The sequence below is a fragment of the Natrix helvetica genome (genome assembly GCF_964273705.1).
Source record: "Natrix helvetica genome assembly, chromosome: 2".
NCBI lineage: Eukaryota > Metazoa > Chordata > Lepidosauria > Squamata > Natricidae > Natrix > Natrix helvetica.
This window is the reverse complement of record NC_138552.1, coordinates 46,842,188-46,866,527: the sequence shown is the minus strand read 5'-3', so window position 1 is coordinate 46,866,527 and position 24,340 is coordinate 46,842,188.

The following is a 24,340-nucleotide window of genomic DNA, read 5'->3' as shown; positions in this document are numbered from 1 at the left end:
TCTGCAAATTATATATTCAGCAGCCTATTTGCTTCTGCTATCCTCCATAAATTTGTTTAGTTCCTTTTTAAACCAGTTTATGTTCAGTCCATCTAATACTAATTAATTCCTAAATGTAAAATATGTAGGTCTACCAGATGTAGTATGTACAGATTGGGATGACCACTAATTATCAGCAAATAATTATTTAAACTGAATATAATTGAACAAATCAATGCTCTGTAGATCTTTGTTGCCACCTATATTTTTATGGTCCAGATTTGGTAGCAATAAATTATGCCTTATATATTTTAAAAAATCCTTCATTTATGTTTCCCGATTCTACCTTCTTCTAACTTTGATCAATGATCTCTATCTCTACTAATGTGAGTCAAATAGAAAAAATATAATTTCATCCTTATTATCTGCGCCATGCATAATTTTGTATATTTCTACCACGTGCTGTAATGCTTTCTTGGTACAAACAAAAAATTACGCAATTACTAATCAGGGACCACTTATTTGGTTAATCTTCAACTAATAATCAAGACAGAGATAAGGGCCACCAGTTTAAAGAATAAAAAGACTTGGAGAGTTCAGAGACAAGGCTTTTGCTTTTAAATTATGCCAGTATCTAGTTTGAAGAGTTCAGAGGCAGCGAGAATACTGAGAGGAGTCCAAGACGGTTCATGGGTTAAGTGTCAGAAGATTCCACAAAAGCTGATCCATAAGTCAAACAAAAGACTAAACACATCGAGCAGCAGGAGAAACCGAAATAAAAACATCACAGGAACATCTGTCAGTTAGGAAGAAAAGGAAACAGAGTCTGGACCATGTTCTTATAAAGCTAGCATTCCTGGTTCTACTTAAGGAAGCTGACACCTTACTTCTCAAGAAGCCATGCCAAACTCTGCTACTCTGATCTTTTTAGCTAGTGTAAAATTTAATGCCTGGCACTTTACCAGTTGGTTTGATTTGAAGGAGTTTCAAGGCAGCTAAGTTTTATCAATATTTCTGTGAAACAACCTACTGGGTATGATTTTTCACCTGAGACTGTTGAAGAATCTACATAACGTTTGTTGATTCTCTTCCTTCTTGTCAAAGTTATTAGGAAGCTTATAAATCTCAATAATACATTGTTCTATGGCCAGAAATATATTGGAACTACAAAACCTAATGAATGCACTTGACTATTAGAACATGAAAGATATTGCTAGCTAGAACAACTTGCAAAACCTGTGGTAGCTGAACATGAGCTGCTAGATAATAGGCATAAAGTTAAACTCAAAGTATTAGCGATCATACCAAATCATGCATGGAATGAAATTCATGTTATATTTGAGAGAGAATTTTTACAAAATGGCGTACCATTGAAATATGACTCCAGATAAATTGTATAAGAAGTAGAAAGGCACTTATAGTCAATGTTGGAATTGTAAAAAAAAACTTCAAGGGACATTTTAACATGGTGGACTTGTAAAAAAGCAAAATAATATTAGATACAAATATACATGATGATGTAAATCAAAATCGCAAACCTCTGTGCTGCCTTCTTCCCCTCTTATTTGGTTGTGAGAATAGGGGTGAACCCCAAAATTATTTGGATAAAGGAAATTCCATTTTGAATGTATCACGTATCTAGCTTTCTTGCTAGCTTGGACAATTACTGCCTGGGAGGAAAATTATTGCCTGGGACAATTTCAAAAGTTACTGTGACCCAGCTAGAAATAGCATAATGGCTCTTGGAAGTTCCCTCTGCAATAGAGATATTTTTCAGGAAGATGGCCATTAGCTTGCTATTGTTTAACTCTGGGAAAATAGGAAGGAATTGTTTTTTGGGGACAATCTGAAAAATTGGATGACACTTGACACTCATGTTACAGGAATTCACCTGATGTTTCCAGAAATATTTCAGGGAATTTTATTTCTGTATGTTCACATAATTAATGCCAGTTAATTGTTGCCAAACATTGTTATCGATCACGCAAATGTATTTTTATATTTGTAGTGTGTCACGCTTTTGATAATACTCATGAGACTTCATTTTGTGTATTTAAGGTCTCACCTGTGTGCCTTGTAGTTATTCTCTCCTTTTGAGAATCCTATCATGCACATGGTAGTTATTGATAAGACCCTCTTATCGATGAATAAAGCTTTTCGTTGTCTATAATCTCCTTGTTTAGTTTTTCTTACGTTTATAGAAAATATATCTGGGATATTTTGCTCACATTGGTTCTTTTGCCCAACATTAGCAGGGTTGCCAATAAAGAGGCAACTTTGAAACAGGTGGGAGGGGGAGGTGTGTGTTTTGAAATCCCTGCAGGGACCAGAAAAGAAAGCAGCCAAACAAAAGAAAATGGTTTTCCTTCAAAAGAAGAGAATAGTCCATAGCAAAAGAAGTATAGAAGCACAGCAAGAAAAAGTGCATGTATAAAAGCACAGTGTGGAAAGTTGTAAGTACTCTATGTGCTGGCCTGGAACAGAAGAAAAAAGCAAGATAAATTCTTTACAGAGGAATTAAGACCAAACAGTGTTTGTACAAAGAAAACATCATTATAAAATGTTATTACTATAGAGTAGAGGACTGAAATGGCAATTGAATTGCAATTAGCGTAGTAATACAGGAAAAAAGCAGCAGGATATAATATAGAATAGAGGCAATAGAAAACAGGTATTTAGACTTGTAAATTTCAAATATTACTGTGTATGTGTTTTTTTTTAAAGCAAAACATTTTCCCAGCCCATATACAGAGATATAAAAATACTATTTTGTGTCTGAATCAATCTAATTGGATACAGGTTAAAAAAAGAACTCATGACAGATGTCACTCACCAAAGTTCTCTGGATTATCTTTCATAACTGTGGATACTCTGGATGCTACACAATCTATGATTACAACATATAAAAGGGTAGATTCAAAGTTATTCCTAAATCATTTTAGAGAGAAGAAATCTGCATTCACGTTTTTATTGGGATACATTTCCTTCTCTATCCCTCCAACTTCATTGGTTCATAACAAATACAAAAAGAAGATGCTTGTGTCAAAAAGGCCAGCAACATGATACAGCAAAGAAGTAGGGCAAAACATTACGAACAAAAATGGGATAGACCAGAGGTGTCCAAACTTGGCAACTTTAAGATTTGTGGACTTTAACTCCCAGAATTCCCCAGCCAGCAGAGCTGGCTGGGGAATTCTGGGAGTTAAAGTCCACAAATCTTAAAGTTGCCAAGTTTGGACACCCCTGGGATAGACCTTAATCGTAGTAAAAAAAAATCTAGAAAAACCAAAAAGTGTTTGACTAGTGCCAAGTCCCTGGTGAAGATATTTGAGTGCAGCAAGTTTTTTTTCCCCCAGTAGTCCTACAATAATATCTAAATAATGGTAGAAAGAAAAATTTCTGAAGGTAACATAGACACAGGTAATGTAGTACTTTAAAAGTATGCTCATGCATTTTTAAGTGTGTCGAACTGAATAATATATTAATTCAAATTAGTGAAATTAGTGTTTTGTGCCTATTGTCCTGAAAATCTGTTTAAGTTACTTTACTGTTTAAGCATTAAAAAAGCTGTATAAAGCTTTACTCACGCTGAGTCAATTTATTAACATAGATTTCAAAAGATAATACTGAAATAGGTGGGCTATATTATGGGATCAATTTGATTATGCTATGGATTATTATAATTGATTATTAATTTCTACTTGGTACTGAATCTGTTACCTTGAACCCTGGGTATACAAGATAGAAAATAATTGTTAGAGTAAAAGAATAACTATTTAGCATAAGAGCAAATTAATTAAAGTACACTGATAAGGGCCAGCCTGCCAAAAATTAAAATAATCCTAGATGTTAGGTCAATTTACACGCCTCCTGCTTTGTTTTCTACTCTCACTGCTACAAACATTACTGGTGCCATTACTACTGCTGCTGCTGGAACTGCTCCTAATTTACAATAATACAATACAATAGTAGAGTTGGAAGGGACCTTGGAGGTCTTCTAGTCCAACCCCCTGCCTAGGCAGGAAACCCTATACCGTTTCAGACAAATAGCTATCCAACATCTTCTTAAAGACTTCCAGTGTTGGGGCATTCACAACTTCTGGAGGCAATCTGTTCCACTGATTAATTGTTCTCACTGTCAGGAAATTTCTCCTCAGTTCTAAGTTGCTTCTCTCCTTGATTAGTTTCCACCCATTGCTTCTTGTTCTACCCTCAGGTGCTTTGGAGAATAGTTTGACTCCCTCTTCTTTGTGGCAACCTCTGAGATATTGGAATAATGCTATCATGTCTCCCCTAGTCCTTCTTTCTCTTAAGCTAAACATACCCAGTTCCTGCAACCGTTCTTCATATGTTTTAGTCTCCAGTCCCCTAATCTCCTAATCTCCAGTCCCCTAGTCCCCTAATTTCATTTTCTAATGGTTCTATATATTCTGTCTCATTATTTTTCCTTACATCCTGTTCACCATCTCTTTGCTGAATACTTTCACTTTCTCTTTTCACTAGCTCAGTTTCCTCAGTTTGGTTTATCTGTCTGCCTGAAATTCTCTTTACTTTCTTCCATTTATCTTGTTTTTCCTTAGACAATCACCAGGACCATATCTCATTTGTCTCATTACAAATACTATCTACTCTAACCCCACTTGCAGTGAACTGCTCAGGAGGTATACCTTTATTATACCTTTCAGGTCTCCTAGATATAACCCTGTTTGTTTGACTTGAGTTTTTCCTACTCACAGGATATTCCCTGGATTCTGTCTCCTTACAAGGAACACAATCTATATACACATTGCATTTCTTTATCCTAAGTCCTTCAGCTAGGTCTGGCATCTTCTGCAGTACTCTAAAACTTGCATGCCCCAATCTCCTATGCAATAAATGTACACAATTGTAATGTGTCGGGGTGTTTGTAAGTGTTCATGCACAACTATTCTCCTGCTTTCCTAATATGTATAGATTATCCTGCTTAACACTACATGCATGATTCTTCAACCTTTCCTTATGGTGTATTGTCTTCTAGCAAACAGTTGCTGTCGCTGAACATTTTTCACAGCTCATCCCATACATAATACTACTGAATACCATAAACATGTCTTTCAGTGCCTTAGACTGCCATTTACGTTCCTTCCTTATTTACTACTTCTTCATGACTTCTAAAATGCATCTTCACGAGGCGGGACCGAAGTCATGACAATACAGCATGCGATCTCAATGCTCTGAGATCGCAGTTGACACTTTTGCCACTGGGTGGTCCAAATGGACCTAAACCATCTCGCAGAGACGGTGAACAGGAAGAATACGTCTTGCTGATCTCAGGGACATCGCAAAGTCCCTGATCGATCCAAGAGAAAGCCTTCAAGCTGGTGACAAAATATCCAGCCATTTGGCTGACAAAGTCAGGGCAGCTCCAAAATGGAAGGATATGGAAAGAGAAAGTGTTTCCAGCTGGTGAGGAAATTTTATTGTTTTAAGAGTGACTACCTATAAAAAACTTAAAATAAATTCAAATTGCAGAACAGAAGAAATAAGCAGTGGAATTAAATTTGGAATGGTTTTTGACAGGGGGTTATCTTTTTTAAAAAAATGCTATCTTCATGGACGGAATTTATGTAAGACCTTTAAAATGAATGGACTAAGCTTTCTTCTTCTATTTTCTTTTTTTTTTCATTACTCTCTATAACCTATGATCTAAAACTCTCATCTGTCATTACTGTGGATGTTTTTCTAACTCATTTAAGAATTGGACTTTCTCTTCAACTTGAAATACAAAAAAGACATTTTCTTTTTAAAAAGTAAAAAAAAATGCGGCACTGCGGAAGTTAGGATTTCTGTATTGGAAACAAAACACCTTTATTTTTTTTTCACGGATTATCTCGGCTGGTACCTCAAGGTCTTATTGCTTGTTTACAGAGAGTGATAAAAAGAAACAGATGTTCCTTTGAGGTATTTCTAACCAGAGAGAGGTGATTAAGCTACTAAAGCTACTTAAGCTACTTAAGCTACTAAAGCTACTAAATTAGAATAACAGTGTTTACATAGTTGAAAACAATGGTGCTATCACAGCAGGAGAAAGAGGCTTTAAGTCTGCAAAAGATATTTTCAGAAATACAGAAACTATCAAATACACGTGAGACGATTGAGAAGAAGTTGGATGATTTAGTCCATTTAACAGCAAAATATAACGGGGAAGTTGAAGATGTTCATCAAATGGAGAAAGTGGCAGTTAAAATTCAAAAAAATGAAAATGAAAATGAATATAAAGAAACTAAAACTGCTGATATTTATGGTAATGGATTCGTCTCTGAAAATGGAAAGAGTGGAATATTGAAAGAGGAATTAAATGGAGGGGAAACTTACTCCAGGTGGCAAGAAACAGAAGAAGAAAAAATAAAAGAATTTATGTACCTAAAGAGAGAATTTTTTTTCAGCAATAGTTTTGATAACACCACTGTCAATTTAGATAAGCTGTTTAAGGAAACAGAAGAAGGGCATCGGAATTACAAGAGAGACTGTATAAGCAAAGAGCTGCTAAGGGGAGTCCATACAAAGTTGATTAAAGAGAAGATAAGAGGACTGATACCACAAACAGCAGAAGATATGAGATTGCTTCATTACTGGAAAGATACAGGTTGATAGATGGAAGAATATAATTAAAACTAGCTAAACTTAGTGAAATTTCGTGAGAATAGATATAGTTAAACAAATAATTGATAATGATAATAATGTATACTATGTGTAGTGTCATGATAAGTAATAATGGGATATGAATATTGAATGGTACCCATGAAAGCAAGATTAGAAACCGTCTTGGATTATATATAAAGATAAATAAATAAATAAATAAATAAATAAATAAATAAATAAATAAATAAAGAAAGAAAGAAAGAAAGAAAGAAAGAAAGAAAGAAAGAAAGAACTAAGTTAGATATAGTTAAGTTTTGAATATTAGGGGGAAATGTTATGATATAGGACAGTGATGGTGAACCTATGGCACGTGTGCCACAAGTGGCACGCGGAGCCATTTGTCAGGGCACGTGAGGCGCTGGCCATCTGAGTTCACCTTTTTAAAAGCTATTTTTCGCCTTCCCCAGGCTCCAGAGGCATTATAGGATGCCTATAGGATGCCAGTCACTTCCGGTTTGCTCGGAGGGTCGTTTTAAGCATTCCGAAGGCTTCAGGGACCGTCCGGAGGCTTCCCTGATGCCTTCGGAGCCATTTGTCAGGGCATCCGCGTGCTGACCATCTGAGTTCACCTTTTTAAAAGCTATTTTTCGCCTTCCCCAGGCTCCAGAGGCATTATAGGATGCCTATAGGATGCCAGTCACTTCCGGTTTGCTCGGAGGGTCGTTTTAAGCGTTCCGAAGGCTTCAGGGACCGTCCGGAGGCTTCCCTGATGCCTTCGGAGCGCTTAAAATGACCCTCTGAGCAAACCGGAAGTGACTTCCGGGTTGCTCAGAGGGTCGTTTTAAGCGTTCCGAAGGCTTCAGGGACCGTGCGGAAGCTTCCCTGACACCTTCGGAGCGCTTAAAACCACCCTGCGAGCAAACCGGAAGTGACTTCCGGGATGCTTGGAGGGTCATTTTAAGCATTCCGAAGGCTTCAGGGAAGCCTCCGGACGGTCCCTGAAGCCTCCGGATGGCCTCCGGGGGACGGGGGAGGCTCTTTTCGCCCTCCCCAGGCTCCTATAAAGCCTCGGGAGCCTGGGAAGGGCGAAAAAAGCATGCAAAAATTGGGGGGCGCGTTGTGTACGTATGCGCACTGGGGGATCACGCATTGCATTTTGGGTTCGGCACACCCGCACACAACCCCCCTGCCCTCCCCCCACTTGTGGCACGCGAGCCAAAAAAGGTTCGCCATCGCTGATATAGGATATAGTTAAATAAAGAAAAGATAATGATAATGATCAATATATATGTATGGGTATAATATAAGGAAACTGGATGTAAATTGTAAACAGTGATTTGGAAAGAAGGATTAGAAAACTTTGCTATTAAATATTATGGCTGTTTAGCTAGAATACGACATAAGGATTCAGTGTTATTGGAGGATTTTAGAAACAGTACATGAAATGCCAGTATGTGGTTATGTATTAAATTTTGATATATTTTATGATGAAGGACATTTAAACAATTATAGTCAAATGTAAATGGAGGTATGATGATGGTAACATGTATAAATATCTGAGTTAAAATATTTGAGTTAATATGAATTATGCTTGATGACTGTGGAAGAGATGCACGAAAGCCTTTTGTAACCAATTGATACACTTTCTACAGTATGTAAAGAAGGAAGATTCCTTGTGTTGTGTTGTGTTTGTTCTGAAAATAAAAAAAGAAAGACAAAAAATGCATCACATAGTCTTGCAGCTGTTATTCAGAAATATGGCTCAATGTGTGAGTGTATCAGAAGTATTGCATTATGCTGAATATTCAATTTCAGATCATTTAGGTTTCTTTGGAAAGAACCCTTAACTTTCCTGTAGCCCTGACCCGCTCCCGGATGGAGGACCTGGTGGCCGCATGGAACAATGCGGCGGCCGGGGCCTTGGACCGGGTTGCGCCTTTGCGGCCTCTCCGGTGGCAGCGAACCACCCTGGCCCCTTGGTTTACCGAGGAGCTAAGGATGATGAAGCGCCACAAGAGATGTCTAGAGAGCAGATGGAGATCCTCTCGCTCCGAATCTGACCGAACACAGGTAAGAGCCTATTTACGGACCTACCTTGTGGCACTAAGGGTGGCTAAGCGTCGATACTACACCACTCTTATTGCGTCCGCAGAAAACCGCCCTGCCGCCCTGTTTCAGGTGACCCGCTCCCTCCTTTCACAGGGGCCGCGGGAAGCCCCTCTGCAGGGTAGAGCAGAGGAATTTGGGGAATATGTGCAGGACAAAATCACTCAGATCCGGAGTGAATGGGTCTCCTTTAGTGATCCAGGGGAGACATCGGAGGCGAGTCTTGAGGGACCATTCTGGGAGGAGTTTGACTCTGTTGCCGCCGAGGATTTGGACAGGTTACGTGGGCGACTGCGGGCCACCACATGTTTATTGAACCCGTGTCCCTCCTGGCTTGTACTGGCAGCCTGGGAGTTTACACGAGGCTGGCTCCAGGGACTAGTGAATGCTTTGTTGAGCGAGGGGTCCTTGCCACCCGTCTTGAAAGAGGCGGTGGTGAGGCCCCTGCTTAAGAAGCCTTCTCTGGACCCAGCAGAGTTAGCCAATTATCGTCCCGTCTCCAACCTTCCCTTCCTAGCGAAGGTTGTTGAGAGTGTGGTGGCGCAACAGTTCCCTCGACACCTGGAGGAAATTGATTATCTAGACCCGCGCCAGTCTGGTTTCTGGCCCGGTTACAGCACTGAGACGGCTTTGGTCGCGTTGGTGGATGATCTCTGGAGGGCGAAGGATGGGGGTTGCTCCTCCATCCTAGTCCTATTAGATCTCTCAGCGGCTTTTGATACCATCGACCATGGTATCCTATTGCGTCAGCTGGAGGGGATGGGGGTGAGGGGCACCGTACTGCGGTGGTTCTCCTCCTACCTCTCCGGTCGGACGCAATGTGTGTTGGCAGGGGAGCAGAGGTCGACCTTGAGGCCGCTCACGTGCGGGGTGCCGCAGGGGTCGGTCCTCTCACCTCTCCTGTTCAACACATACATGAAACCGCTGGGCGAGATCATTCGAGGGTTCAGGGTTGAGTATCATCTGTATGCCGATGATACTCAGTTATACATCTCTACCCCGAACCACCCCAACGAAGCCGTCGAGGTGATGTCCCGGTGTCTGGAAGCCGTCCAGGTCTGGATGGGAGACAACAGACTCAAGCTCAACCCCTCCAAAACGGAGTGGCTGTGGTTACCAGCGCCCCACTTCAGCCAGTGGGTTCCATCCCTGGCCATTGGGGGTGAACAACTGCCCCTGTGGATAGGGCGCGCAATTTGGACGTCCTCCTAGATACCCGGCTGTTGCTGGATGACCATGTGACGGCCGTGGCTAGGGGAGCGTTCCACCAGGTTCACCTGGTGCGCCAATTGCACCCCCTACTGGAGCGGGACGCCCTTCGCACAGTCACTCATGCCCTAGTGACGTCCCGCCTTGATTACTGCAATGCTCTCTACATGGGGCTCCCCTTGAGATGCACCCGAAGGCTGCAGCTGGTCCAGAATGCAGCCGCGCGGACAATTATGGGGAGTACTAGGTACTCCCATATAACACCGCTCCTGCGCGAGCTGCACTGGCTACCTGTGGCTTTTCTGGTGCGTTTTAAGGTGTTGATTATCACCTTTAAAGCGCTCCATGGCTCAGGACCTAGTTATTTGCGGGATCGCATCCTACCCCACACATCCCTGCGACCAATTTGCTCCCACAGAGAGGGACTCCTCCAGGTACCATCTGCTAAGCAATGCTGGCGGGCGGTGCCCAGGAGTAGGGGCTTCTCTGTGATGGGCCCAACCCTCTGGAATGACCTCCCCCCCAATATTAGAATTACTGCTGATCTCTGCTCCTTCCGTAAGAAACTCAAGACCCACCTGTTCCAATTAGCTGGCCTGGCCCAATCGCAATCATAATTATAATCTAATCCTGACCTTCCTGGCTGGCATTTTAAATTTTTAAATTCTGGGGTATTTTAATTGGTTTTAATTGGTTTTAATCATCAGTTAGTTCATGACTATTGTACAGACTGTGTGTTTAATTTGTTTTGTCTGGGGTTTTGTATTTTTGTTGACTATTGTATATTTTATTTCTGTCTGTACACTGCCCCGAGTCCCTTCGGGGAGAGGGGGCGGTTTATAAATTTAATAAACTGAAACTGAAACTCTCAGAAAAAAGGCATATCTGCTTTGTGAGTGGATTAGCAGTTTATAGAAAGATAGACACCATGTATTTACTTTCTATATATGAAAAATGGCAGGATAATAGTGGGAAGGAAGAAAAGAACTGACTTTAAATATATCTATCTTCATGTCACTGAATATTTTACCAAAATACTTAAGAGAGCTTAAAGAAATGAGGGGATTATGATTCTTACATAATGGTTTACTACAGGCTGCTATTTTAAAAAAAATTTTTTTTATTGGAGAGATCTCATTGGAGGCAAGAAAGAAACCTAGCTGTTCAGGGTTCATGTTTCCTCTTCATTGATTTTGTCAAGTTTTCATTGTACCTTTACAGTCTTCTTTCTAAAGTTTTCCTTTCCATTCATTCAATTCGCATTTATGTTTCCTTTAAAAGATTCATTTATTTTTGTTACCATCTTAATTTGTCTCCTTTTCAAGCAGTGCCAAGCTTAAATATGTATGATGTTCATTGCCCACCCAACCACATGATGGGAGAGATGAATATCTGTAAAACAAATGCAATAAAATTTCCTTCCCACAACAAAATCAATTCTGATACAACAGCATAAAGACCTTGTAGGAAATCACCTATAATTTTGCAGACTTCTTAGCAAAAGTAGGTTTCCATTAGGTATATTGATTTGAGTTATAAATACTACTTAGCTGGGTTTCAGTTAAGACTCACACTTTAATCTTTAGCCATATTATCCATTTCAACATAATTTCATCCTTTGAAGCACTATTATTTCTCAGTGCTCCTGATTCTAATTTCACTATATTTTAGATAAAGCAATAAGCCAAAACATTTCACTGGGCAACAGTTTATTTGAAAAAGCAATAGCAATCTGAGATCATTTCTTTTGCATAGTTATATTTCATCTTTTTATAATAGTAATTTTCATGCTCCTTTTGACTTTTCTTCTAGGTTTGTCTGACAAGGGGTGAACATTTTCCAAAGTATTGTAAGCTCACTGAGAAGGCTTTTCAAACATTATATGACAAATGATCCATACTTGTACCACAATATCCAAACTTAAACTGATTATCAGTTCATTACAAGCATTGGTAACTAATTACCAGTGGATTGCAAATAATTTCACAGCATCCTATTTGTATTTACTTTTTTTATGGTCTCTGTTAACGTGTCAATGATTGCGGAGACGGCTTCTTGCAATAACTGTTTATTAATACCAACTGTGTAAAAACAGAACAGAACAAACCCAGTCTGACAGCTATTTATACTGTAGCTGTCAGACGGGGAACCAATAGGAGGGCTGTATTTGTTCCGCCAGCCGGTAGGCGCGTCTGGGCCAATCAGGGCTTCTCCTGTGTCCCCGTGCCTCCACAGGACACAACACCACTTCCCCCTGGATTGCGCACACGTAGTCCTGTAAATAAGTAGGACACCGGCGCATGCGCACAGATCATCTTAAAGTGGGCGTGTCTGTCGGCCGAGGAGGAGTGGCAAGCTGGTGAGGTGGGCGAATAGGAACCACGGCGAGGACAGGCGGACCAGCCTCCACCACAGGAGTGGCAGCAAATGGTAAGACGGCCGACAAGATCGCAACAGGCGATGCTGGTTGAGTCGAGGAAGTTTTGGTAACTTTTTGCCGGCAGGCGGCGTCCGGATTGATGGCAGGAGTAGGTTCGGACAGCAGGCAAGGGGCCTTCTCAGCTTCGTGGCGGTGCAGTTGATTTATATGGCGACACCACAGTCTCCCATCAGCGAGTTGGCCCCTGTAAGAACAGGGCCCGGTTATCTCTGTTATGCAGCCTGGCAGCCATTTGGGATCACCTGCGAAGTTCTGAGCAAATACCCCCTCACCCACCAGAAAAGACCTAGGGGGGACCCCCAGGTGGAGATCAACAGGGTGGTAAACAGGGTGGAGATGATCCAAAGTGGTCCTGAGCCTGCGGCCCATTAACATTTCTGCAGGGCTAGTGCCCGTGGTAGGGCAGGGTGTGGAGTGCTGAGTGCGAAGGTAGGTGGTGATTTTGGTGGACCAAGGAAGTTGGCCCATGCGTTTGAAGGCTTCCTTGGCAGAGCGAACAGCACATTCGGCCAAGCCATTTTCAGCAGGGTGGAATGGGGCGACCTGAGCGTAGTGAATGCCCAGGCCTGCCAAGTATGTTTGGAAAGAATGGGAAGTAAATTGAGGCCAATTATCTGAGACTAGGATGTCTGGCAGGCTGTGGGTTGTGAAAAGGTTGTCTAAGATTTGAATGGTGGACCCTGAGGTGGTACAGAGCATGGGAAAGAGTTCGACCCATTTTGACAGGGCGTCTACAAGAATAAGGAAAGTGTGCCCTTCGAGGGGACCCATGAAGTCAATGTGAATACGACTTCAGGGTGCTATGGGGGTTTCCCAGTCCCTGTGTGGAACAGCGGGAGGTGCCACATGCACACACTGGCAAGCAGGGCATTGTTGCACCCACCTGGAGATGTCGCCGTCCATGGAAGGCCACCAGACATAACTGCGGCCGAGGGATTTCATTTGCACAATGCCTGAGTGGTCCTCATGGAGGCGGGTTAAGATGGATGGAGAGCGGGCGGAACAACAACACGGGAGCCCCCAGAGTAGGCAGCCCTGCATGACAGAGAGCTCATCCCGTCTATGGAGATAAGGTAGGAAAGCAGGGTCAGAGAGACCTGGAGGCCAACTTCTGCGCACAGCGTCCAGCACCTTTGAAAGGACAGGGTCCTTCAAAGAGAGCTGGGAGATGTCGGTGGCAGTCAAGGGGAGGTGTAATTCCTCAATGAGGCAGATTGACATAGAAGGGGCTGGGTCGGAGACAAGGGTAGGCAGAGGGCAGCGGCTCAAAGCGTCTGCATGCCCCATGTGTTTGCCTGCCTATGTGACAAAGTATAGGAATAGGCGGCTAAGAATTCTACCCAACGAGACATGCATGGGTAAAGAATTTGAGGGGTAGGTTGATTTCCAGCGAGAATACCTAAAAGGGGCTTATGGTCGGTTAGGAGGTGAAAGGGACAGCCATACAAATAATGGTGAAAATGTTTTACACCCGCAACATCAGCTAGGGCTTCTTTATCCAACTGGCTGTAATTATGGTCTGGTTTGGATAGAGTGCGGGAGTAAAACGCAATAGGGGCCTCTGAGCCTTCAGGGTATGAGTGGCTCTGGCCCCAAATGGGGAGGCATCACAGGCAAGAACGAGGGGTAAGGTGTCATTGTATTGAACTAAAATGGGGGCGGAAGTTAGCAAATGCTTGACAGCCATGAGCGCATGCGCTTCCCGGCTTGTCCAGGTCCAGTGAGTGGAGCTGTCCAGCAGTCAATGGAGAGGCTCCGCAACAGAAGCCTTGTGGGGTAGGAAGGAGGAATAAAAATTTAAGAGACCCAAAAAAAGGGGGGTAGATGCAGAGATGATTGTGTCGATTTTAGACAGTGTAGGGTGGATGCCAGACTGGTTAATTTGGAACCCTAGGAATTCAACTGATGGCACCCCTAATTGGCATTTGGATCATTTTAAATGGAGGCCTGAAGTGTGGAAATGGGTTAAAATGGCCCGTAGTTTGTTGACGAGTCCAGATCGGTCAGGAGCAGCGATCAGGACATTATCGAAATACGAGACGACCCCGGGGATGCCATGGAGCAAACGCTCCATTAAACTTTGAAAAATGCCGGGTGCCACGCTAATGCCAAATTGAAGGCGGCGGCATTTGAACGTGCTGTGGTGAGTAACAATAGTCTGCACAGCCACGGTGGTGTCGTCAACAGGGAGTTGTTGGTACACCTGCACAAGGTCTAGCTTGGCAAACACCTTACCCTGGCCCAGAGAGTGCAAAACATGTTGCACGACTGGCACTGGGTAAGGGTGATCCTGCAAAGCCTTATTTAATGTTGATTTAAAGTCAGCGCAGATCCGTATGGATCCATCTGGCTTAAGGGGAATCACAATAGGCGTCTCCCACTTGGAATGGTCGACTGGCTCTAAAACCCCTTGGGCCAGGAGCTTATCTATCTAAGCATCGACCTTTCCTTTTAATGCGAGGGGACCCCGCGAGCCTTAAGGCGTATGGGTGCCACCTGAGGGACCAGATTCAGGGAAATAGGTGAGCTGTTGTAAATGCCTAAGGAGTGGTGGAACACATCAGAAAATTCATCAAGTAAGGATTCAAATCCATCACCCAGGAGGGTGGAATGGATGCCAGTAATAGAGAGACCTAATGCCCGGAACCAATCTAGCCCCAGTAAGGAAGCGAGAGGGTCCCTGACAACAGTGAGAGGCAGGCAACCCAGAAATTGGCCATAGCAGACAAGGAATTTGTGGTAGCCTAGGACAGGAATAGGGTTCCCTTGATAGTCATTTAAACGGCATGTGGAAGGCAGCAACTGGTGGCACTGGAAACGAGGAAGGAGGCTGCGCAAGGTGTCCCAAGAGATGATTGATTTTGCAGAACCAGTGTCCAGTTCCATGGAGCAGGGCTGGCCTTCTAAAACAATCTGGAGGTGTAGCTTACCACGACCACTCAAGGGGGTGGATGCAGAGTCGATGGGGTCTTCCGTATCACCAATGGCAAAACAATTTTGGCAGCATGTAGGTGGTTGGAATGGAGTGCGGCGGGTGGACGAAGAGATGTCACCTGAACGGTGGTCTGGGTCAGAGGAATGGCAAGCCGATCCAATGTGTCCCTTTTTGCCACATCTGTGGCAGACAGCAGATTTGAATTTGCAGGTGGAGCACAGGTGTTTTCCCCCACAGCTTAAACAGCTTCGGTTGTTGGGTGGAAAGGAACTGTCCTTGTGGGAAAATAGTTTGAGGCGATCAATGGCAAGGTCCACGTCTGACTTAATTCAGGCAGCGTCATGTTGGTACTGGACAGAGGAAGTCAGGGAGGAAGCCGGAGTGACAAGTTGGTAATGGCGGATTTCTGAGGTAGATTGCTCGGCCATTTCTGAGGTGCGAGCTTCATCGACAGTGATCTTTAAGGAGAGCTCAGAGTGGGCAAGGATGCCTCTTTGTAACCTTAAGTCTTTGAGCCCATAAATGAATTGCTTGAGTCGCCGAAGCAGTGGATGGCAGCAGCCTTGAAGGAGGCAATGTAATGGCTGATGGATTCGCCCTTAAATTGGATACATTTTCGAAACTGCTGTCACCGGGCGAAACGGGACGGGGTAGGAGCATAGTGTGAGGAGCAGATCCCAAGGAATGGTGTGCACTGGGGTAGGTGCGACTAAAGCATGCACTGTGTCGAACATGTCAGGGCTGCAGTAGTTGAGGAAAACGCTGCGCTTTTGCTCCAGGGGAAGATCAGTAAGATCGTGAGCTTGGAAAAAGCATTCGAATTGTTCAAGGAAAGCATCCCACGATTCAGCCTCAGGGCAGTAGGCTGCAAAAACTGTAGCGCCGGCCATAGCAGATAAGTGCGGAGGTTCTGTGGAAGACACCTTCATCGCCAGTTTTATGGTCTCTGTTAACGCGTCAATGACTGCGGAGACAGCTTCTTGCAATAACTGTTTATTAATGCCAACTGTGGTACCCCGAGTCCCTTGGTGGAGAGGGAGCGGCCTATAAATTGAATAAATAAATAAATAAATAAATAAATAAATAAATAAATAAATAAATAAATAAATAAATAAATACAGAACAAAACAAGCCCTGTCTGACAGCTATTTATACTGTAGCTGTCAGACGGGGAACCAATGGGAGGGCTGCATTTGTCCCACCAGCCGGCAGGTGTGTCTGGGCCAATCAGGGCTTCTCCTGTGTCCCCGTGCCTCCGCAGGACACAACAACTTTCATGCCAAGATCAGGATGTCAACATTCAGTGATCAAATGAATAACATGGGACTTCAGGATTTTTCCCTTTCCCCAATAAATAAGGCTGGAAATAAAAATGGGACACTTCTCATAAAAAAAGTTCTTGCCATCTGCAGCCTTAACGTCTTCCGACCCCCCAAAATTAATCATCAAAGTTAAACCATTTGGCTGCTAATTTTCAGCCAGGCAATTTTGGATCATTTTGGGGAAAATAACATTGGTGAATTTTAAACTGAATAAATAGGAATAATTCACCTTCTGGGGGCTTCCCATTCACAAATTTAACTTCCTTAACACTAAACCCCTTAGCCCCAAATTCCTGTCTATTTTCTATTAATAGTTCTGAACCTATAGCAGTAGCACCTACTTTTTTTCCATTAATGATATGATTAAATGGGAATCGGCTTCCATGACAGGTGGTCTTGTTTGGTTCCTACTTTCACTAGGACCAGAGTCAAGCTGGATTGAAATAGAGGCACAATGAAGTAGTTCCCTAGAGAACTACAGATAAATGGGTATTTGTCTGTTGTATATGAAACACTCATGTGGACTTTTCTTTGATTTTAATATCATCTTCAAAACCCTTTTTAATTTTCTCCACCAGATGAAATGAAGAAACTGGCTTGTAATGACACTCCCTATTATGATTGTTATTGCATGGCTCATTCACAAACAAGCTAACCAAATTTTAACTTAGTATGTTGTACCAACCTCATCCGTATGATTAGTTTTTAGTTCAGTTTGCTGTGAAAACAAGCTTAAGAAAACAAGCTTAAGCAAACCAGGATTCACACAACACACAACTGCAGTGTTTATTTGCAAGGTGATCTCTTTTTTCCCCTTTAAATAGTATCTGGGGTTTTGGGGACCATCTTTCCCTTGTTTCTGTTTTCAGTCTGATGCTTCTTTAGCGGGTGAAAATTTTATTTCTATGCTTGTTTTGTTTTGGTAGTGACAAGACTATATTTTCTCAATGTAGAAATGTTCTAAATAAATAAAGGATTATTTGAAAGCAAAGCCAGCATATTAAAGGATTCTATAAATCAATAAGTTCCATAAACTCTAATTTATGTATGGCTCCAGGTTAAAAAGTAATATCCCCAATGTGTGCTACTATAATGATTTTTAATCTGGTTAGAACAATTTGTCAAGTTATATTAATCCTGAGGGAAAATAATTGAGTTTAATATCCAGTAAAGATACATACTTTTTACCCATTGTTAGTTATGCATAGCTTCTTGCCATATGAGGTGCTGTGGTGCAAACTAATAAATTACCAGAACTACAGATTTTCTGAAGTACAAACCACTACTCTCACAGTACTCTATATTAATTGGTTGTCTGGGGAATTCTGGGAATTAAATTCCAAGGTTGCCAAGGTCAAGACACACTGTTACATGGTGTTAAAAACATATTAAGTGTCACACTAAGCAATAATTTAGTGTCTTTGACATATCCCATCAACATCTGAAATCTAAATTGCAAGTCTTGAGATGAGCAACTCAAAAATCTCTCACATTTTTCTAGTGTGTGAACAACAGTTAAATACTTGACACCCGGGTCTCTTGCTACTATGACAAAGAAGACCCAGATCCACAGTCTATGCATTTACAAATAATTTACAGGATGAAAAATCTAATCCGAGACAGGACAGACCTTTCAACAGAGCAGATCACATGTTTATCTGCCATCATTAGATGGAGAAATCCCAGGCAACTGGGCTGTAGGGTTTCCCATGACCCTTCCACCCAGTGGATTCTTGCCAGAGGTGTACATTCCAAATCTACGGTCTTATTTGCCAGCATCCATTGTGGAACCAACATAATGTTCAAGTTATAGTCATTCTCCTCCCGAATAGGTGTCCACACTAATGGACACGTGGGCAAGGAAACCCAAAATAGATGACTAAAAGTACATGAGTTGGTCTTTACTATATTCACTTGGTTTCACAGTGAGAAAAACCTGTCTATTTCAAACTTTTGGAATTCTCAGCCCTCCTTCCCCAGCCAGATGATAAATTCATCCTTTGTCTGCTGGACCTGGAGGTTATTTCTTAATTTTGATTCATCGTCCACATGTCAGGCAAAGACCATTGTCTGTACTTTTCCCCTTTTGGTATTACTCACTTTGCATTTTCTTTAATGCATTTGTTTAATGCATGGGCAACCAGTCCATGGCAGGTAATAGCATAGATTCAAGCTACAACAATAATCACCATAAGCAATAAAGAAACAAAAGTGATATCAAATCAGTGGTGGGTTCCTACCGATTCGGACCAGTTCGGCTGAATCGGTAGTGGTTTGGCGGCCTGGTTGCTGGAACCGGTAGTGACCCAGGCCTGCCATATCCCAAATTGGTTCTTCGGGCACCACCATAAGTGATACCATCTTGCTTTTTGCTTCTGTGCAGGCGCAGAACAATTTTTATTGCACTGTGAATGCACGTGCAACGCATGTGCAAAACGTCCATGAGTAGTAGTGACTGCCGGAACTCACTCCTGTATAAGATATGATAAAATCACTGACAATTATTAAAATTAAAATAACTTTAGTGATAGACTATATGCTGCAGCAATGAAATCATGAATTCCCTAATGAGAAAGATTAAAGTATAAAACATAACCCATTAACCTTTTCTGTTATATGACTTGAGAGGGAGGGAATGGAACTTGTAATGGAAAGACTTTCCATTAAAAAAAGAAAGAAAGAAAATTCTCACTGTTTTCAAGCAGTTGTGAGTAAAAACATGCAGCAATTCTTTTGAGAATGATCTTCAGATTAATAATGCACAAAGAATCCATCCTTCCAGGTAGCCACAGCCAAGCCATTGAGGATGAACTTTGAATTTTATCCAGAAATCTAATGAAGACAGCAAAGCTTTGCTAGAAGAGGCGTTACATGCTCCATTTAATTAACACCAGAAGAAGCTTGTCATCCACTGCAATTTCCAAATTTCCAGTAGTGTTCGTCCCATAAATTACATTTTTTCATATTGCACACTAAATAATATGAGAAAGATTTCTTCCTTCTTTTTTTTTCATTCCTTCCTATTAGTTGTATTTGCAACATGCCCTTTAATTGGATAATGAAATTTAACAGACGTGTGGCATATAAAGGGAAACAAACTTCACTGTGCATTTCTGAGCATACATGCATGAAAAATACATGCATTCAGTAACATCCACACAAAAATTACATGACAAGAGAAAATGGCATCGCATCAGCCATGATGGAGTGTCTGTGAATCATGGTTGGATTTCAAGTTAGCCAACTGCTTATTTTGTTTTTATTAGTAATAGGGAATGGTTGCCATTGGGAGGACTGAGAAGCACTCAATGATTTCAGAAATATTTCACTACTCAAGGAACTATGGAGTTTCTATCACTTTCCAATTTCCAAGTAGCAGCATGCATATTAAATACTATCATATCATGCAGTGTGCATCACACTGTGCCATATATTGTTTTATTAAGGAAGCCATAGAGGTTCGGTACATATATAATGCTAAGTGATAAACCATGTTTCATAAATAACAGTTACTGAATTTGTACTAAACATGAAGTCCAAGCAAAACAAATCATATTACAGTTTAGCATGAAAGGTTAATACAACCACTAAGGAGGATTTTCAAGATTTCAAGAGAGGGGGACAACGTTACAGGGGTAGCTTGATCAGGTTGGAGGCAGAGATGGTTGCCAATTTTAAGAGACCATTGGAAAAATTATTTGGCATGACACGTCACCTGATTAATTTGTTTAAACTAACTTCACTTTTAAAATTTTAATTAAACTTGTATTTACTTTTTTGCAATGTTTTCTTATTTATTCCATGTTCAATTCAAATTCATTCTAATTATACTGGTAGCAGTGGGGATTATTTACATTCTTAGAGTCATGTGCTTAAGTGCCTTTTTGTGTAGATCTGCCATTTTATGCTGTGCTTTTTCAAGCAGCAATTAGTGCTTTTGCTACAATTAACTTTCTGAGTGACCTTTTTGGCAGAGTATAAAATAGTTTTAAATATGGCATTCTATTGCCTTAATATGTATGGCTACTGGAAACATCTGCTATTATAAATTCATTGTGACCTTTTGTTGAGTTATTTTGGTAGATAAATAAGAAATCTGACTTTTTCTTAGAAAGCCTTCAAATCATTAAGCTTTCCACTGAGTTAATAGGAAATGTGCTTGGAAATGTTGATTTTAGCAGTTACTGAGTTACTGCAAACTCCTGTTAGAAATTCAAAACAAAATGTCAACATAGAAGATGCATAAAGGAATAAAATCTTATCCAACTCATGGGTCCCAGGTGGTTTTATCTACAATGAAGCAGAGTAGGAAGGATTCTTTTGAGGCATTCCAGAAGATGGATAACACCATTAACCTTTATCAATGGATGACCTACTCTCAATACCGTGATATACATTGCATAATACTACTTAATATATGCCACTGACAGAGCAACTACATACAATATAAAATAAGGCAATGTGCACCTCACAATATACACTAAATATTTTTCTGCCTTCCCAGTACAATCAATTCACTTCAATTTGATTCAATTCAGTTCTCTGTCTACCTCTTTGTTACCATGTAGGTTTTTAAATATAGGAAGTATATGATTGCTTGATTAACTGAATTATTCACTCTGTTGCTGGTTGTTCTTTTCCTCTCCTTCCTTCTACTTTTCCCAGCATTATAGTCTTTTCCAGAGTAGTAGGTTTTTGCATTATTGTGTCCAAAATAAAATAATTTAATCTTAATCATTAATGCCTCAACAGAAACTCTGGGTTGATTTGTTTAATCATGTATACGTGATTCTTGGAATGTATGGGTAATTTCAAACCACAATTTTCTCAACCTTTTTCAGTTTATGGTATTGAAAAAATAATGTATGTAAGGGAAGTGGACTTGCCTTTAAGCACAGTATCCATCTTCTCCCCCACCTCATATTGTATATTCCTTCTTGGTTATTTTCCCATCTCTGTACATTTAATAAAAGTCTAAAGGGAAGCTGATTTTACATGCACATTGGAGGTTCCATGAGGTCAAGAGCTTTGTGTTTTGGGAGTTCATATGGAGATGCCTATACAAGTGAAGCCAACTTGCTTTCAACTTGAAACCAGTGTTTCAACCAGCACTAGTGTGTTGACAATAATATGAATCTCTGTTTATTATATAGACACACTAGCTGGATACCATGCTTTGCAACGAAACTATGGGGTTGGTCTATGCAGGAGAAATTCAGTTCACAATCTGTTGGCTCAGTGAGGATCAGGGATTTAAACACATAAGAGAATATAGCTCCCACCACTTTTTAGTCTGGAAGCAATTCCATAGGTAGAAGGCCTAGACATTTTGGTGAGGTACTGACGTTTAGTACTGTAAGGAGCCCCAGATCACTCCTGGGTGAAGACTTTGGACTTAGGTAACAGAATGTGAGGCAAGTGGTAGTTGGAACAGAGTTCTTTTCTGATGTGGAGGGAGAGTAGAACTCATTAGTATCAGAGTGTGTTAATTACTATATAAAAAATGCTAATGATCTGATGGTCATTTCAAAAAATCTTTCTTAGTGAGCACTTAGAAACCAAGAGGCACATACATGCAAAATTTCAAGTTTGTGGGCTTTACGGTTATGGAGACTTCATGATGATTGTGTGGTATTTGGCTTTTATATATACTGTATAGATTAGTCCTACATATGACTGAGGCGTAAGCAAGGTGCTAAGTTTTCCTTCATCCTATGTTCAGTGTCAGACTTTTAAGGTAGGCCAGGTAAGGAAACAGACACCAGAAAATTTTTAGGAATGCTACTTTATTGTTGTAGCTTATAATAACATAATCTTGAAAGCCTGCTAGAGTTTCTCTCTGACCCATCACATACCAAACAAAATAAAGGAGAGATTAGTCTGACTTCACCTGCAGAAGTTACTGCAAACAAAGGTTACCACTTTTCCAGAACTGTGTTGCACTTTCCTTTTCTTTTGCCCAGTTATTCCATTCCTTTCCCAAGATCATCCAGTGCTTTGCTTGCAGTGGCTTCTCCTAAAAGAGTGGCGTAACCAGAGAAACCTGTGTTTCCCATTTGTTGAACTTCAAATTCTATAATCTCTGTCATTGACATGCAGGCCTTGAATTTATGAAAATTAGAATCCAACAATATGATGTGTAGGTAAAGCAAGAATTTGACCCCGTGGTACTATACTGTAGCAGATGGTACTCAACCATTTGTGTATTTGATCATAGAATTGATCTGAAAACTATGCATTGTTTGTCAAATGCCACAGCGAAAGAATTTTGAAAACTAAACAAAACTACATAGGAAATTCACACTGAAAATAGAACAGGATAGTTTACATACATCTCGTCTCTTGTGTTTTTCCTCTTTGTATTCTGAAACATTTGTTATTTACTTTTTTCATACTGTTCAATTACAATAAGCCCAAAAGTTTTCATTAAAGATCTCTGGCAGATAATGAACAATAAAAAGAGTTTTATTTATTGGCCTGAAATAATAAAACCATACTAAAATATAAATAACAATAGCACTTAAACTTATATACTACTACATGGCGCTTTATAGCCCTATATAAGTGGTTTACAGAGTCAGCCTATTTCCCCCAACAATATGTGTCCTCATTTTACCCACCTTGGAAGGATGGAAGGCTGAGTCAACCTTGAGCCTGATGAGATTCGATCTGCCAAATTGCAGTCAGCAGAAATAGCCTGCAGTACTGCATTCTAACCAAATGAGAAATAAACACGAAAATCAGCTGCTAATGATACATTTTGAACAATTCTTATTCTACTATGATGAAATATATAATTTTATTATATTCAGGATATCAGACAGAAAAATTTAAAAATATCTTAATCCTTCAAATAATGTAGCATGTGTATAGTGCAATAAATTGTGTATAATGTTTTAGCATAAGGAACTACATATATTTTCATACACACACACACACACACACACACACACACACACACACACACACACACACACACACACACACACACACATATATATATATATATATATATATATATATATATATATATATATATATATATATATATATATATATATATATATTTCCTAAAGAAATTCTAAGGATTGGTTAAGAAAAGTTTAAGGTATGTTCTTTTTTCTAGATTTAAAAAGTTCATAGAACATTTCTTTCATCCATTGCAAAGGCGAACAAAACATTTTAAACAAAAGTAGTGCATTTCAGTAAGGTTGGCAATGGAGACACTGAAAGGTAAAAAGAAAAAAAGGAAAGATATTTAATAAAGGAGAACATAAATACAGCATAATAGTTATGAAAAGAACCCATCTTTGAGGAAAAGTGGCTATATTCAAGAGCTACTTCAATGGGACCTTGCATACCGCAATTCTACAATCAAGAGCAGTGGTGGGATTCAAAAATTTTGACTACCGGTTCTGTGATCATGGCTTGGGAGCATGGTGTGGCTTTGTGGGTGTGGCTTGGTGGACGTGGCAGGGGAAGGTTACTGCAAAATCCCCATTCCCTCCCGATCAGCTGGGACTCAAGAGGCAGAGAATAGATAGGGGGGGCCAATCAGAGGTGATATTTATCCAGGGGTGGGTCTGGCTGGCGTTATTGCCAGTTCGCTCATTGGCATGCTTTGCACACAGGCGCATGTGTAGTTCAATGAAAATTGTTCTGCATATGCGCAAAAAAAAAAGAGATGGCGGTGACAACAGGAGAACGAATTAAGGGACGTGGCCCACC